At 37.5% G+C, this 15,616-nt stretch overlaps 1 pseudogene across 1 annotated transcript; it reads left to right on the top strand.

Moving 5' to 3' along the window:
• Nucleotides 1-14,568: 14,568 nt before the first annotated feature.
• LOC308550735 (ADP-ribosylation factor-like protein 6 pseudogene) lies at nt 14,569-15,118 on the top strand (annotated as a pseudogene). Its single transcript has one exon. The product of its transcript is annotated as an ADP-ribosylation factor-like protein 6 pseudogene (transcript).
• Nucleotides 15,119-15,616: the final 498 nt, after the last annotated feature.

Genomic DNA, 15,616 nt, shown 5'->3' on the forward strand with positions numbered 1-15,616 from the left:
CTTAAGTTCCTCTGTGTTCACTGTTGATGTCTTGTCATCTGTTCTTTCTGGAAGGACAACCGACCTTGGGGGCTCTGGAAGGTTGTACATTCAGTTCTAGCTCACACAGTGCCTTTTCTCAATTCACCTTCACCCCTAAGCAGGCTTGTGTGGCTCAGAAATGCCTGGTGAAGAACATCATACTTGATCTGGCCCTAGAAGTACATGTAGGTCTTGGAAGCATGGAAAAGAGAGTTGAGGGCATTCCATGCAAGAATAATAATGTGAACAAAGGCATAGAGTGAGAACAAGAATGCAATGACTGTGGTTTGACTAGAATCAAGGTTTGGGGATGTGAGAAATAAGAATGACAGCAGGGGTGTGGGTTATATAACATAAGTAGAAGGTGATATTTGTTGAGTACCTACTATGTGTCAGGCACTTTTGAGACTCATTTTGCAATGTCAATTTAAAATATTATTCCCTATTCCCAAATCAGCATGTTAGAGAGACCTTTCATGATTAAAATATAGAAGCAGAGTATTTCTTAAGATTATGTGCCTTCCAATCTAGAGAATATTATGCTAAGCGAAATAAACCAGGCAGAGAAAGACAAATATCATATGATCTCACTTATATGTGGAATCTAAAGAACTTAATAAACTGATGAACAGAAATGATTCAATGACATGGAAACATGGATCAGACTGATGAATCTCAGAGGGATGGAGGGGGCTGGTGGGTGGAGGGGGAGAGATTAACCAAAGATCTTATATGCATATATGCACAACCCAAGGACACAGACAATAGTGTGGTACAAGACTGGGGAGGGTGGTCTGGGTGGAATGGGTCAATGGGGAGAAAAAGGGACATCTGTAATATTTTGAACAAAAATAAAATACAACCCTCCCCCCCAAAAAGCCCACAAAATACATAAATGGGGAAAAAACAAAAAACGTTCATCACTTAAAAAAAAAGAATATGTGCCTTCCATTTCCCCTTTCAATAAACTACTATCACATACCAACTGTTTAGAAAATTTGGCCTGAGAATGGCCTCAGCTGACAACTAAACATAACCTATTCTCTGATGCTTTGGGTCTTACATGACAGATCATGCCTGAAATCGATAGAGCCATCACAGTAATCACAACCTAGATAATGTTCACTGAGCAATTATTATACGCCAGACATATTCTAATTAGTTTCTGTATATTGTCCCCTTCAATCCCCACAATAACCCTATGAGGTAAGCACTAAGATTAATTTCCATTTTGTAGGAAAGGAGTCTGTGAAATGAGATAAGCAACAAAGGCAAGGTCACAGAGTGGCAACTGGTGCCCCTAGGACCTGAATCCAGGCCTCTGATTCCACATTAAAGAGAAATCTATGAAAGAAAACTCACTGCCATGACTACATGATAACTGTGGCTCTTCCAGGACTTGTAGTCTAATGTGTACCTCTCTCACTGTAATCTCACACCATTTTACCTCTACCCTCCCAGTCTGACCAGAAGCTAAGAACCAGCATGATGATAAAATTGCTCTAGCTAAAATAATGAACTAGTAAGAGCATTACAAATTTCAGAACATCTCAATCAAGTGTGGTGGTGAAAGAGTGAGTAAGGGAATGAAGAAACCAGAAAAAGTGGACACAGTGTTTAAGCTCAGATTCTGGAACTAGACTTCCTGAGTTCAAAACTTGGCTTCTTGACTTACTAGTTGTATGACACTGAGCAAGTTACTTAACCTCTCAGTGCTTTGGTTTCCTCATCTATAAAACGGGGGTAATGATAAACCCCACCTAAAGGTCCTTAGAAGGAGTAAATGAGTGACTATTTGTAAAGCATGTGGAACAGTGTCCAGCATATATTAAGTATATAATAAATAAATAAACTGAATCAGGGGAATTGTAGGTGAACCAATCATAGTCCTTGTTCATGGCTAGGATCACACTGAGATGTTTAAAAACATATAAAATAGAGAAACAAATGCAAGGCTAGATCAGCAGCTCCTCTACAGTCAAGTGGATAGGGTTGCAAAAACTTTGTTTGCAAACCTACACCAAGGGTAGCAACTGGCATGTGTTAGGGTCGGCATAATTAACTTGTTTTGGTTCTAGCACAGCAGCATTGACATATATCATAGTGCGTGTCTTTAAAGTTCAATAACAGAAAAGCTTCTGAGTACAAGTGTTCAATAAAGACAGATGAGTATCTCCCTAAAGTAATTCAATTTTCCTAGTGGGTGATCCATTCATTGTGCTGACTGAAAATGGCTAGTCAGCCACATCAGATAATATTTCTTAGGAATGGGAATTATCCCTATTTGGATAACATCCCACCAAAATGATGTAGTAGAAGTCATAAAATTGCCAGATTGTATATATTTTATTAAGTAATTGGACAGGGACAAGATTGGTGGGCTGAGTCTTGCCAACTTATCTAGATTCTCCTATTTTTTTTCTCCTGAAGATTTCTGCCTTTACCAGCTAGATCCTGCCCTTTCCATTTTAGCCCCTCACCCCTTTTTTTTCCCATAAGACTCACTATGGCATTATTTTATCAAGGAACAGACTTGACACAAAATTACTTGCATAACTGGATGCTCATGTGACCATAACTGTGTGTGATAAAAGCACATGTCCTCTGTCACCCTGCAGACTCACTCTTGTGCTCTGCTACCATTATTTATCTTTTATTTCCTTTCTAATAACTACTTCAACTGCTTTTCTTCAATTCCTTTCTTCCCAGATCATTGCTAAAAGCCAGAGCTTCTACCTCATGCAAAGAAATAGGTTCTAACAGATGTAGCTGTTTTAGAATATTGGAGAAAGTAGGTTAATAGAAGCCAAATTAAATTTTATTCCATGAAATTTGTCTATATTCAATTTAACATTTAGAAAAATATTTTTATTGATTTTCAGAGAGAGAGGATGGGAGAGAGAGAGAAACATCGGCTGCCTCCTGCATGCCCTACTGGGGACTGAGCCAGAAACCCAGGCATGTGCCTTGACTAGGAATTGAACCAGCAACCCTTCGGTGCAAGGGAGGACACCCAATCAACTGAGCCACAGTAGCCAGGGTTAAATTCAATTTAACATTTTTAAACAACATAATTGTGCCAAACAAGCAAAATATTTTAGCAAAATTTGGAATTTATAGAAATATTAGCAATATTTTATTAAGTTATTCTTTTTTTTCTAAAACACAGATTTTGCTGTTAAAAGTGGTGCTGGGGAAATTAGACACATACATGCAAAAAAATGAAACTAGACCACCAGCTTTCACCAAACAGTTCCTAGGAATTCACCCAGCTATTCACGTAGATGGCACGAGTGCGCTTGTATGAATGCTTCATTACTTTACTATACTGTCTGACACACAGAGGAGGATCATTGATTGTGTTTGCCCAGAAAGCAAGTGTGAACAATGATTAGCTCTCTTTTAGAAGAGAAGAAGCTGCTGGTGGGACACAGGACTTGCCTAAGAGCAGCAGCAAGGTTTTAGTGGTCTGCCTTTGATTTCCAAATCATGCTGGCCAGTTCCCAGCACTCTACAATTAGGTATTCAAAAGTAAACAGACAACTGCATTGTTTTTTTTAAAGGAGGGGGACTACTCTTTATTTTATTTACATAAAACACTCTCTTCTTTTGAGGAAAGCATATTTAGATACAATGAACCAATCCACTTTTTGTAAGTAAGTGGTTAGCTCGATAACAAAAGTTGTTTAAAGTTAAGTTTCTACAGCCAGTTAGGCCAATATATGCTAGTGATGTAGCCCCAGAAATGTTACCCCAAGATGCACCCGTGCCTATTTATGTCCCCCCAAAAAGAATGCTCTAACCTGATTATAGACATTATATACACACATATACATATATATAAATTCACATATATGCACATATATATATACACACACACATTCATAAAATACACACACATAGTAGCTATGAATAGTTTAATTTTCCTTGATAATGTTACATAAAAAACATTGTTCAGTCATGGCTATTTCTTGATATTTATAATATTTCCACTAACTATAATATAATATTGCCATATGCATATCCAAGTAGCATTTCTAAAGTTTTTGTGGGTGTTTCCCTTCTTCCTATTCCAGAATTTTCACCATTTATTTCAAAATGTTAACTCTTTGTGAAATCACAAATACTGTCCATTTAACTGATTAAAAACCTTTGACACAGGTTAATAAGTCTAGAAATTCCTTTGGTATAGCTTTGGGTATGGACAAAGGACTCCCAGCAAATGGATTCAAATCTTTCAGTTTTAAATATTTACAGCTTTAGAAAATATTGGAGCATTTAGGTCTTGAGATGGATTCATCCCAACATTTATTTTATTTTAGAAAGCCAAGTTTCTATGTATCTCATGGCCGTAGGAGTTTTATCTTTCAGGAAAGAAGCTGGAAAAAAATGAGTAGCTTTCATCCTGAGTCTTTGTGGGTAGTGCCTGCTTTCTGAAAAGTCATTTTTATCTGGCATTTTCTCATCTAAAATTTCCATTAATATCTACAGTGCATCATGCTCATAATGACACATAGCTTCTGAGTCTTCAAAAAAATAAATTTTATATTATTGCTGTAGGATTTAGTATTTTATTAGGTTCTAGTTTTTAAAACTTACTATTCTATATATGATATACCAGAAGTTTTGATAATGTAGCACACATTTGTTAATCATGCCAGATATTAAACACATGTTCTATTCCCATATGGAATAACACAAGACAGTCATTTTCATCATTTATGATCAAGAATAAGTAACACAGACTTTTTTTTTTCTTCTGGCTCAAAATTAATTTTAGTGAATAGGGAGCTGATCCATTTTTTAAAAATATTTTTAACCTATATATAGTATAGAATCTATATGAAGAAAACTTTAAAACTCTAAAGAGGAGAGAGAGAGAGAGGCAGAGAGACAGAGAGATTGGGGAATGAACTTAAAAATATATCTGTTTTTTCAATGGAAAGAGTCAATATCTTAAAAATAACAGTTCCCTCTACTTCTACCAGAAATTAAAGCATGATAAAATAAGTATAACTAAAACAGTTTGATTCTGGCACTTAATAGAAAGATAGATCAATGTAACAAAATATAGACTATTAAAATAGAGTGAAACAATTCAAGGATTCAGTAAATCATCAGAGTAACATTTTACATCAGTGGAAAGAATATGGATTATGCAATAAATTATATTAGAACAGCAAAATACCTGTGTTTGGGAAAATTAAAATGAATTCGTATCTCACTCCCTATAACAAAAATAAATTCAAGGTATATTAAACATTTAAATTCAATAAAAATTAAAGCAAATATACAGGAAAGCTTGAGGTCATCATTTTAAAAATGTGTAATTTTTTCTAATTAAGATATAAAACCCAGATATCATAAAACTGGTTCTCAACCTTGGCTGCACATGAGAATCACCTGAGGAACTTGTAAAAATTTCAGTCCTTGCATTCTACCTTGGACAAAATGAATCAGAACTTCTGGTGATGAGACCCAAGTCTCTGTTTTTGTTTTGTTTGTTTTGGTTTGGTTGATTAATGGATGGGATTTTTAAATGCTCTCTGGGTGATTTGGATACATGGTTAGGCGTGAGAACAATTGTAAAATAAAACCTTCAGATTATCTCCCATATCACTGTGAAAACTATCTCCTATATTCTTTGTCAAGAGAGGCCCAATTGCCACTTTTACTTTGCAGTTGCCACATTGAACCCTCCTTTGTCAGAGGCTTGCTGCCTTCTTGGTCTTCACTCAGAAACAAAAGGATAGATACTTTCCACTATTGGAATGTTGAAAATCTAAGTGTCCATCAGTAGGGATGCTGGCAAGAAACAGAAGGCATGCTCAAATTGGGTAATTTCAGAAGGCTTTAATGAGGAAATTGTATACAGATGGACCAATCTTATCTTGACTGAGGTGGTGATTACATAAATGTGCACATGTAATAAAATGTTATAGGACTATACAAAAAAAAAGAGGAGTGAATGTAAAAAGTGATGAAATCTGAGTAAGGTCTATACTGTAGTCAATAGTATTGTGCCAATGTAAATTCCCTTATTTTGGTACTCTTACATGTGTAAGATGTTATTATTGGGGGAAGCTGGGGGAAGTTACACAGAATTTCTCTGTACTATTTTCCAAGACTTTGTGAGTTTATATGTTTTTTTAAGTTGAAAAAAAGAGAGACTGTATATGAAGATTTGAGTGAGAAGCAGGAAAATTACACAGAGAAAGTTGTACAAACCCAAACTCAACAATCGGGACCAGTTTCCCACTCCCAGGCTTGAAATAACAAGAGGAATTATGAGAAGAGAAAGAGAAAGAGTGAGCGTAAGCACAAGCCGTATGGAAAGGACTATCTGATAGCTGCTCTGACCTTGAGACAAGGGATACCAAGCAAGCCAAGACATGTTCACTGAAACTGGGACCTGGTTCATTGTCTGAGATTGAGAAAAATTAGTTTGGGGGCCTGAGAAGAATTGTAAAGTTTGAAAAAGCCACTGGAAGGGAATTTAGGAAACAGGTAAAGATGACATAAGGAGTCAACCTGGGAAAAGTAAATAATTACCAAATACATTTGTTATCACATTTTAAGCTGTAATAAATCCCACCAGTATTATATGATTACATTAGTAGGGGATCTCCACAGAAACAGAACCAATAGGAGGTTGAGAAGTCCCAAGATGTGTAGCCAGCAAACTGGAGACTCAAGAGAACCAATGTGTAGTTCCATTCTGAGTCCAAAGGCCTGAGAACCAGGAAAGCTGATGGTATATGTTCCAGCCTAAAAGCTAGTAGACTTCAGACCAAAACGAGCTGATGTTTCTGTTTGAGTCTGACCTCTGGAAAAGAGCTCCCAGTTCAAAAGTCAGGCAGGAGGTCTTCCCTCTTACTCTGGGGAGAGTCAGGATCTTTGTTCTATTAAGATGTTCATTTGACTGGGTGAGGCCCAGCTACGTTAGGGAATGCAATCTGCTTTAGTTGGGTTTGCCAATTCAAATGTTAATCTCATCCATAAATACCCTGATGGACACCCCCAGATAATGTGTGATCACCTATTTGGGCACCCTGTGGCCCAGTCAAATCGACATATGTAATTAACCATTACAATTATAGACATACAAGTTTTTCTTTCCAAGGAGTAACTCATCAGAATAAATAGTTGAATGCCCCGTTACTTTGTTTCACTCATTGTGTGGTACTATGAATAATAAAACCCTTGGGTATTGTCATGGAAGAGTCAGATGATACTTTAAGATAAATTTTTCCTCTTTTACACATGCTGACCATCCTTTCCACAAGAACTGAAAATTAATCAACTTCAAATATCTTTTGCCATGAGTCTTGGAAATGTGCTCACTGAACAAAGAAGCTTATCTGTGCTTTGGGTTGTCCCCAGTAGGACTGTACTGATACATGCACATTCCATTCCATAAGCAATCAACCTGATATAAACCGCACAGGGTTCTTAATCCAAGAATTGGTGACTCAGAGGGGTAACACTCTGGGCACTTATATTGCCTCTGCTTTTGTAAACCAAATATTATTTACTCTTTTTAGAAGAGTGGGTAGCTGACCATGAAACCCATTGTGCGTGCCACAAACTATAGCTAAGATATAACTTTTGATGATACTGTCACCTTCACACTCAAGAGGCTATTGGTTTCCTCCTGAGTCCTCCATCATCAGGGAAGCTAGGCTAAGACAGACACTTATGATATTGTTCTTCGGTATAAAAAAAAAAAAGCCAGGTATCCACCATATGCATGGAAAATACACTTTTTTATGCATCTGTTGACTTAATCAACCTGTATTTATTGAGCACCTACTATGTGCCTGGAACCATGGCATGCTGTTATGTAATGTAAGCACCCTTTCTGGCAGAGGGAACAGCAAGTACCAGGAAGCCAGACCATGTAGGAGCTCTGTGTAGCTTATGCATATTCAGAGTGAAATAAGCCATATTCAATTATCTTTTTACCAAAAAAGTTTTTAAAAGCAAAACATTAAGATTAAATTATTTTTAAGACAATAGATCTTTAGAGAAAGTTTTAAATGAAGTGGAGAAATTTATAATCATTTCCACCTGTGTCCAAAACATCCTAAGGTGACTCCCAATGAGTCAAACCCTTGTATAATCCTCCCTGCTCTTGAATGTGAGTGGGAACTGTCACTTGTTTCTAACCAACTGATGGTAAATGTGCTGGGATGTCACTCTCATGACTACTTCATGTTACATGAGATTCTATCGTAGCTGACTAGAGAAAGATACTCTCCTGGTTGCTTTGAAGAAGTAACCATGTTGTGAACTGCCTGTGGAGAAGGCCATGTAGCAGGGAAGTTTGGGAGGCCTCTGGAACTGAAGGCAATCTCCAGCTCACAGCCAGTAAGAAGTTGAGGACCTCAGCCTTACAACTGCAAAGACCTGAATTTTGCCAACAATACATGAGCTTGGAATAGGACCCCAAACTCCAGAGGAGACTGCAGTGCCAGCTGACTCCTTAATTGCAGCCCAGTGAGCCTCTGAGCAGAGGACCCAGAGAGGAAGGTCCTAGAGAGTGACCACGGAAACTGAAATAAAAAATATGGGTTATTTGCAGTCACTATGTTTCTGGTATTTTGTCATGCATCAGTAGAAAACTAATACACACTCTAACCTTGATTTTCTTCTTAAGCTTAAATAAAATTTTTTTTTCTTCTTTTTTCAACTTTCCCGGAGCAAATTTTCTCTTGGGGCTTGTTTATGAGCTCAGAAATATAGGTTAGTTCAGCATCAAAAACCCTCTTGGCTTTTCATAACTCCAAGGTACCTGGTGAATATTCCTACTGTCACAGAAATATTGTCACAGGAATATTGATGAGGGAAGTGGGAGACATAGTATCTAGGTTTCAGCATTCTTCTATGAGAAAGTTCTTTCTTTTCTTTCCTACCTTCATGCTCTGTTTTTATGACTCTCTTAGTTTTCTTAGAGGAAATAATGTCTGAAAACACTTATGCTGATAATAAGTAAATAGGCCTGTGCTATTAATTTTCATGGAAGACTGAAGTTTAATACATTGTTTGACACAGAACAGGGACCAATTAGCTCCAGTGTGAAGCACAGAGTTTTCGAAGAGGTAAAACACTGAGATAAATCAGATTGCTCATGAATCGTGTGCTGGTGACAACCCCACCAAAGTGAGAATGTGGGAAGGATCAAGATCGTAATAATGAGAGGGGACATGAGGACATGTAGTGGACACTGTTGGTGTCCTGCCCAGATCCTCGGTCCTGGCTGGGGCATCATCCTCCAGCTGCTGTGACTGTCATCTGCTAATAGGTCACAGATGCCCTTTCTAGAATTGGTTTTAGATTTTACAGGCACGCACTCACACATGCACACACTTGCGAAGGGGAGGAAGCCCACAGCCAAAGACTGTTGACTGACAAGGATACAAAACAATAAACCAGCTCCCTCGCTTCTGTCTGGGACACGCTGTGGTGCTGTTCACAGAATATCATTCAGCATGTTCCAGAGCACCCCGCTGGCTTAGGCCGAGGCTGGTGCACATTCAGCTGAGACCACACTTAGCTTTCTGCTGCTTTCCTCACTCGCCTTCTCTCAAGGGCACTCCCTCGGGAAACCCCTTGCGCAAGAATCACCATCTCTGGTTATGCTTCCAGGAAGCCTAACCTAAAACAAAGGAGCTTCTTGGATACTGACAAGGTTCTATTTCTTTCTCTTTTTTCCTCATTTGACAGCTTTATTGAGATATAATTCACATATGTACAAGTCACATATGTAAAGTGTATAATTCAGTATTTTTTAGGGGTGTGCAACCATTAGCACATTTCACTTTAAAATATTTTCTTTGCCACTAGAAGGATTCTGGTACCCATTAGCTCTCACTCCTCATTCCACAACACCCCCCACCCACCCAGTTTTAAACAACCGCTAATCTACTGTGTGTCTCTATGGATATGCCTATTCTGGACAGTTCATATAAATGTAATCATATAATATGTGGTATTTTATGCCTGGCTTCTTTCACTGAGCATAATGTTGTCAAGGTTCATCCATGTTGTAGCATGTATCAGCACTTCATTTTTAAAAAATTTATCTTTACTGCTGAAAGTATTATAAATGTCTCCTTTTTTCCCTCCATTGACTCCCTCCACTTTCATTTCTTTATATTGCTGAATAATATTCTATTTTATGCATATACTATATTTTATTTATCCATTCATCAGATAACAGACATTTGGTTGTTTCCACTTTTTAGTTATTATGAAAAATGCTGCTATGAACATTCATGTACAAGTTTTTTTGTGTGGACATATGTTTTTATTTCTCTTGTATATACCTAGGAGTGGAATTGCTGAGTCATATGGTAACTTATGTTAAACTGTAGTGGTTTAACATAAGAACTCTTGAACTTCTTTCCAAAGTGGTTACATCATTTTATACCACCAAGGTCTTTGAATGCTCAAATACTTCTGTCATGCCCACTTCTGTGCACTTGCCACTACAGTGAACCTCAATAATTTAGTCCAGTTGTATTCAAACTTTTATTTAATACTAGACCCTGATAATACAGAACTGCTCTGGCTGGAGCTGGAGTAGGGATTCAGAACCTCAACCATTCACCCCACTCCTTTTAGTAGAAGCCTTTGGAAAAGTCTTCAAAGCCCAATTTGAAAACCACTACAATATAGTTGATATTTTACAGTTACCATGGTGGCAATCTGTAGCAATGGCTTGTACAAAATGACTGTGGATGATCACAAATAGGTAAAAAACATTGTCTAAAATATTTAGAGGAAAGACGTAGGTGAGGAGTAGCATTAGCTCACTAAGAATATCAAGAATGCTGGATCCCAGCTCTCTTTCCATCTGGGCTGGCTCCAGATCCTTAACAGCTTCTACAAAACATATCTAGAACAGCAAAATTTACAAATACTCAAAATGTCTAACAACAGGGATTAAAAATATTCACTATAGATCTGCATATTAACTATATATTATTTTTAAATTTAACAATGAAGATTTAGTGAAAGAGCAGATATGTAAATTTCATATGCATTCTGAAGGACTATGTAAAATATCTGTGGATAAATATGAACAAAGACAAATTCAAATTTCACAAAGGTGAACCAGATTGTTTTGTTACTATAGTGATTTATGAGAAGTTATTTATTTTTAATAACATTTCTCCTATTATATTCTTTTTAATCAAAAAGCCCCAAAAGTTCTTTTCTGAAAGATAAGTTGTAAAAACAAAAAGACAAAATGTAAAAAAAAAATGCTATAACAGCAAAATTGCTTTCTGAAGTGTCAAAGAGAGGAAAAGATTCTTTCCCTCATTCTATCATCAGCATCATTAAGACGGAAAATCAAAAGTTGTCCCTAGGAACAACTGCTAGAATGATGGTGATCCCAATTGGAAATTTCATAACTGCTTTCTCAAGCCATTATGTTGAGGGATTAGGAGTATAAAAGACAATTTTGCAAGTGATGTGTTGTTCTGCATGTTTCAGAATACTCATAAAGTTAGTTCCTTAAAGTACTACAGCTTGTATGGGAATTCTCCATACTCAAATATTCATGTAAATTTCTAACACAGAGTTTTTAAAGCTTGATTTTAAAGTATTCTTAATTGGCTTCCAAATTCTACTGAGTGTCACCTTTTAGGATTCTACATATTACTAGCTGGGAATCTACCCAATGTTGAGTACTTTTTTAATCTTTTTTTTTGTGTGTGTGTGGCTAATAAGCAGTATCTTTAAACTTGAGAGGAAGCCTTAGGAAAGCTGGTGGACCAGCATGTTTCCAAAACTATAAAACAGCCACCAGATGGGCATTGTTCTGATTAGTTTAGGATGAGGTAGGAGAGATCTTTTGGGGGGTGGGATTTGAAAGATTAAAATAACTAGTATGACAATCTCACATTACTAACACCTTCAGTTTTGAAAGTAAATAGGCTGTAGTTTTTTTAAACAATGGATCAAGGGATAACCATCTAAACTAATTTGAGAGAAAGGAACTTTTGCAAACCACCTCTCTTCCCATAGTTCTGTTGTTAAGTAGTTTGTCAAAGCCAGGGTACCCAAAGCAAGAGCTAAGGAACCAGGAGTGATGAAAGTATGAGGAACAATTCCCATCAGGCAAATGAAAGGAGGCTGAATGTCCAGAAAGAGGAGTAGAATGCCACAGTTAAGTCCTCTTCTTTGAATGGGTGGAAGAGCTTCATTTGATGGATAAATAGAAAACCATAAGGGAACTTTGGAAGTGTAGGTAGATACTTGCTCATTCTAGATGGCTTCACAAGATGACATAAAAAGACTACAGAACTTAAGGCATTGAGGGTATCAACAATATCAATAGACCCTTATTCATGAATCATTCTAAGAACAAGATTCCCCCCCTCCCCTTATTTCTTAGACCCAGTGATGAGGTAATTTCATGAATGCATGAGTAGCCAAGTAGTGGTGGCTAAACAAACTAGGCTCCTGATTGGTGGCTTACAGTAATGGGTTTGCTTCAGTCTCAGTTGTCTTGAGATCATTCATGCATTCACATTGGTATTAGTTAAGACTCTTTCTGTTGCAAAAAAATCCCCCGTAAAATCCAAATCAAACTATGATAAACAAAGAAAGGGAGTTATTAACTCACCTAGCTAAAGAAGGTTCTTAGGATAGCTCACAAAACTAAAACTGACTGAGGAGATACAAAAGCCAACACCAAGGTGGATCAGAGCCAGAGGATATAAAGCAGCAGTTGGTAGTTACAGAGTCAAAGAATCAGGGATGATGAAACAAGAAAGAACATGCTCTAAAAGGCAAATGAGAAGAGTCTGCAAGAAGTCCAGAATTAGGGGCTGGAACCAGAAACTTAATGCCCTCTGGCTTTCCATCTATTCCTCATCTCTGCTGACCTGTTCTTCTACTTGTGTACTGGCCTCATTCTCTCATACTAGAAGTGATGTTGCTATACATAGTAAATTAAACACCTTTCAACAGTTCCTGGCATACATCCTAACACAAAATCCAAGAAGAGTCATCCCCCATGCACACACACTTTGAATCTAGAAAATTCTACAGAAAACTCTAATTGGTCTAGTTTGGGTCAAATGCTTATCTCCTGTTTCTCAAATTCCTTCAGTTTAAAATATTCAATATGCCAAAGCACCATATTTTGTGTTAGTATGTCCTTAATTCTATCACTACTTTTAAGGAACTGATAGGTCAAGTTCAAGGGGGTAGACAGGGAACAAAACTTAGTGAAATGCACTTAAGAGGACAGGGAAGCAGAGAAGAGAGACCCTAAAAAACACTAAGAAGGAACTATAGACCATGCCACCCATGCTCAGTGTGCTGGGGGAAGTTTCCCAAGGTTTGAGATCACCTGAGGCCCATCAGGGATTCTTGAACCAGAAGTTGTGGTACCCCACCAACATCAGCTGGTCATCATCGTATGCAAAAGGCCTTTTTTGCGGAAGTACAGTGGCACCTCAGTTTTCAGACGTCTCCGTTGATGAACACTCTGGTTTACAAATGCCGTAAACCTGGAAGGAAATGTTTCGGTTTTCGAACTTGCCTTGCAAGTCGAACATGCCACGGTGGCTTCTGCTGAATGCAAGATTCTGAGGCCTAGCTGTAGGCTGTTGATCCCTCGGTTTTCGAATGTTTCAGAACGGTCTTCTGGACGGATTACATTCGAAAACCCAGGCACCACTGTACTTGGACTTTCTGCTTCAAGCTCGGCTCTCAATACCAGATAGGTGAGCAAGTATAAGGGAGTTATAGCTGTAAGAAGCAGCCCTCAACCAATGGAGAATGGGAGCTGGTGGAAACATTTCCCAAATTCTTCACCCTTGGATGGAGTAACCCCTGAGGAACAGAACCCAGTTGTCCATGTGAATAACCTGGTCGTCACTACATCTCATATTAGCCATTCTTATCTGACCTCCCTGGGCCGCTAGCAATGCTTCATGGGATTCTCTCAAATAAGCCACTTATACTCCAATTCTTGCCCCATAGCCTACTTCTGGGGAGCCCAACCTAAGAAAATATACAAAGCAATTGGGAAAAATATATATGAGCCAAATAACTTCTGGCAGTTTTAAGCTACTAAGTTTTGGAGTATATTATTTTTAGCAAAAGCTAACTGATACAAGCCAAAAAATAAAAAACACTAAGAAGGAACTATAGACCATGCCACCCATGCTCATACCTACTTTAATACTCCTACATGTGCCTCTGGCATTTTTAAGAACTCTTCAATTGGAAAAGCAAGAGAATAGCTGCTGACTTTCTATGATTTCAGAGGAAGAACCGGTTGCCAGGGGAACGCAACAGGCCTAGACACCTGCTCCAGCTGAGACAGAGGCTACCAGGTCACTCAACTTCTATAGGTGGCTTTTCTTAGGACCAGTGATTCTCTCTATGGTGGCATAAAGAGAAAAAGGCTGAGGGACACCTGCACCAGATTTCCATCCCAGTGAATCCATTTCTGTTCTTCACCAGTTCCTGGGCTTGCAGAACTAACCTCAAAGACCAGCTGTTTTGTAAATATTCAAAATTATGCAATTGCCAGACCTTTCAAGGTTGCTTGGCCTGAAGAAGAAGGAGATTCATGTTGTGCCTTGGGCTGGATAATAGTGGCAAAACATCAGTTATTAAGAAACTTAAATCTTTAAATGCTCAATCTGAATATATAGCTCCAGTGATAGAATTAAGCATAGAGAAATTCAAATAATCTAGTTTGTTTTTTTCAGTGTTTGGCATGTCAGGTCAAGGAAAATACAGAAATCTCTGGGAACACTGTTATAAAGATGGACAAGCCATTATTTTTGTCATTGATAGTACTAATAGATTAAGAATATTTATGGTCAAATAAGAACTTGATACTCTTTTGAATCATCCAGATGTTAAGCTACACCGAATACCAATCTTATTCTTTGCAAACAAAATGGATCTTAGAGATGCAGTGACACCAGAGAAAGTGTCTCAGTTGCTGTGTTTAGAAAAAATTAAAGATATGCCATGGCATATTTGTGCTAGTGATGGCATAATAGGATTGCAAGAAGGTGTAGACTGGCTTCAAGATCAGATTCAGGCTGTGAAGACATGAAAAGATAGTATTTGGAAACCTCAACAATGGTCAATTCAAGGAACATATCTTAAGGCAAACTGATACATTAAATTTTTAAAAAGATATTTGTATGTCTAAGGATACTTTATAATCTGCTTGCATTTATGGACTCTGAATGAGCTTTATAAGAATATAGGTATGCTAATCTAGCCATTAATTATATGAAAACTAAATCCTCAGAAGAGCTCCTCAGAATTATCAACTTCTTGGTAAAGGTCTACACTGATTATAATGATAATCTTTAAAGTTAGAGTTAAAATCCTTCTCAATATATCATCATGAATTATGACATCTTTAAGTGTATTTTTAAATTGTCTTCTAAAAAATTAGTTTACAGTATGACTACAGTGTGATTGTGCCTGTGAAAAAGAACTTTAAATATTTATAAGGGACTGGGTAGTCCCTAATGTATATTATATTTTTACTATATGTCACTATCAATAAAACATAAAATGTAATGGAAAAAGAAAAGAAAAA

The sequence above is a fragment of the Miniopterus schreibersii genome (genome assembly GCF_964146895.1).
Source record: "Miniopterus schreibersii genome assembly, chromosome: X".
Classification (NCBI taxonomy): Eukaryota; Metazoa; Chordata; class Mammalia; order Chiroptera; family Miniopteridae; genus Miniopterus; species Miniopterus schreibersii.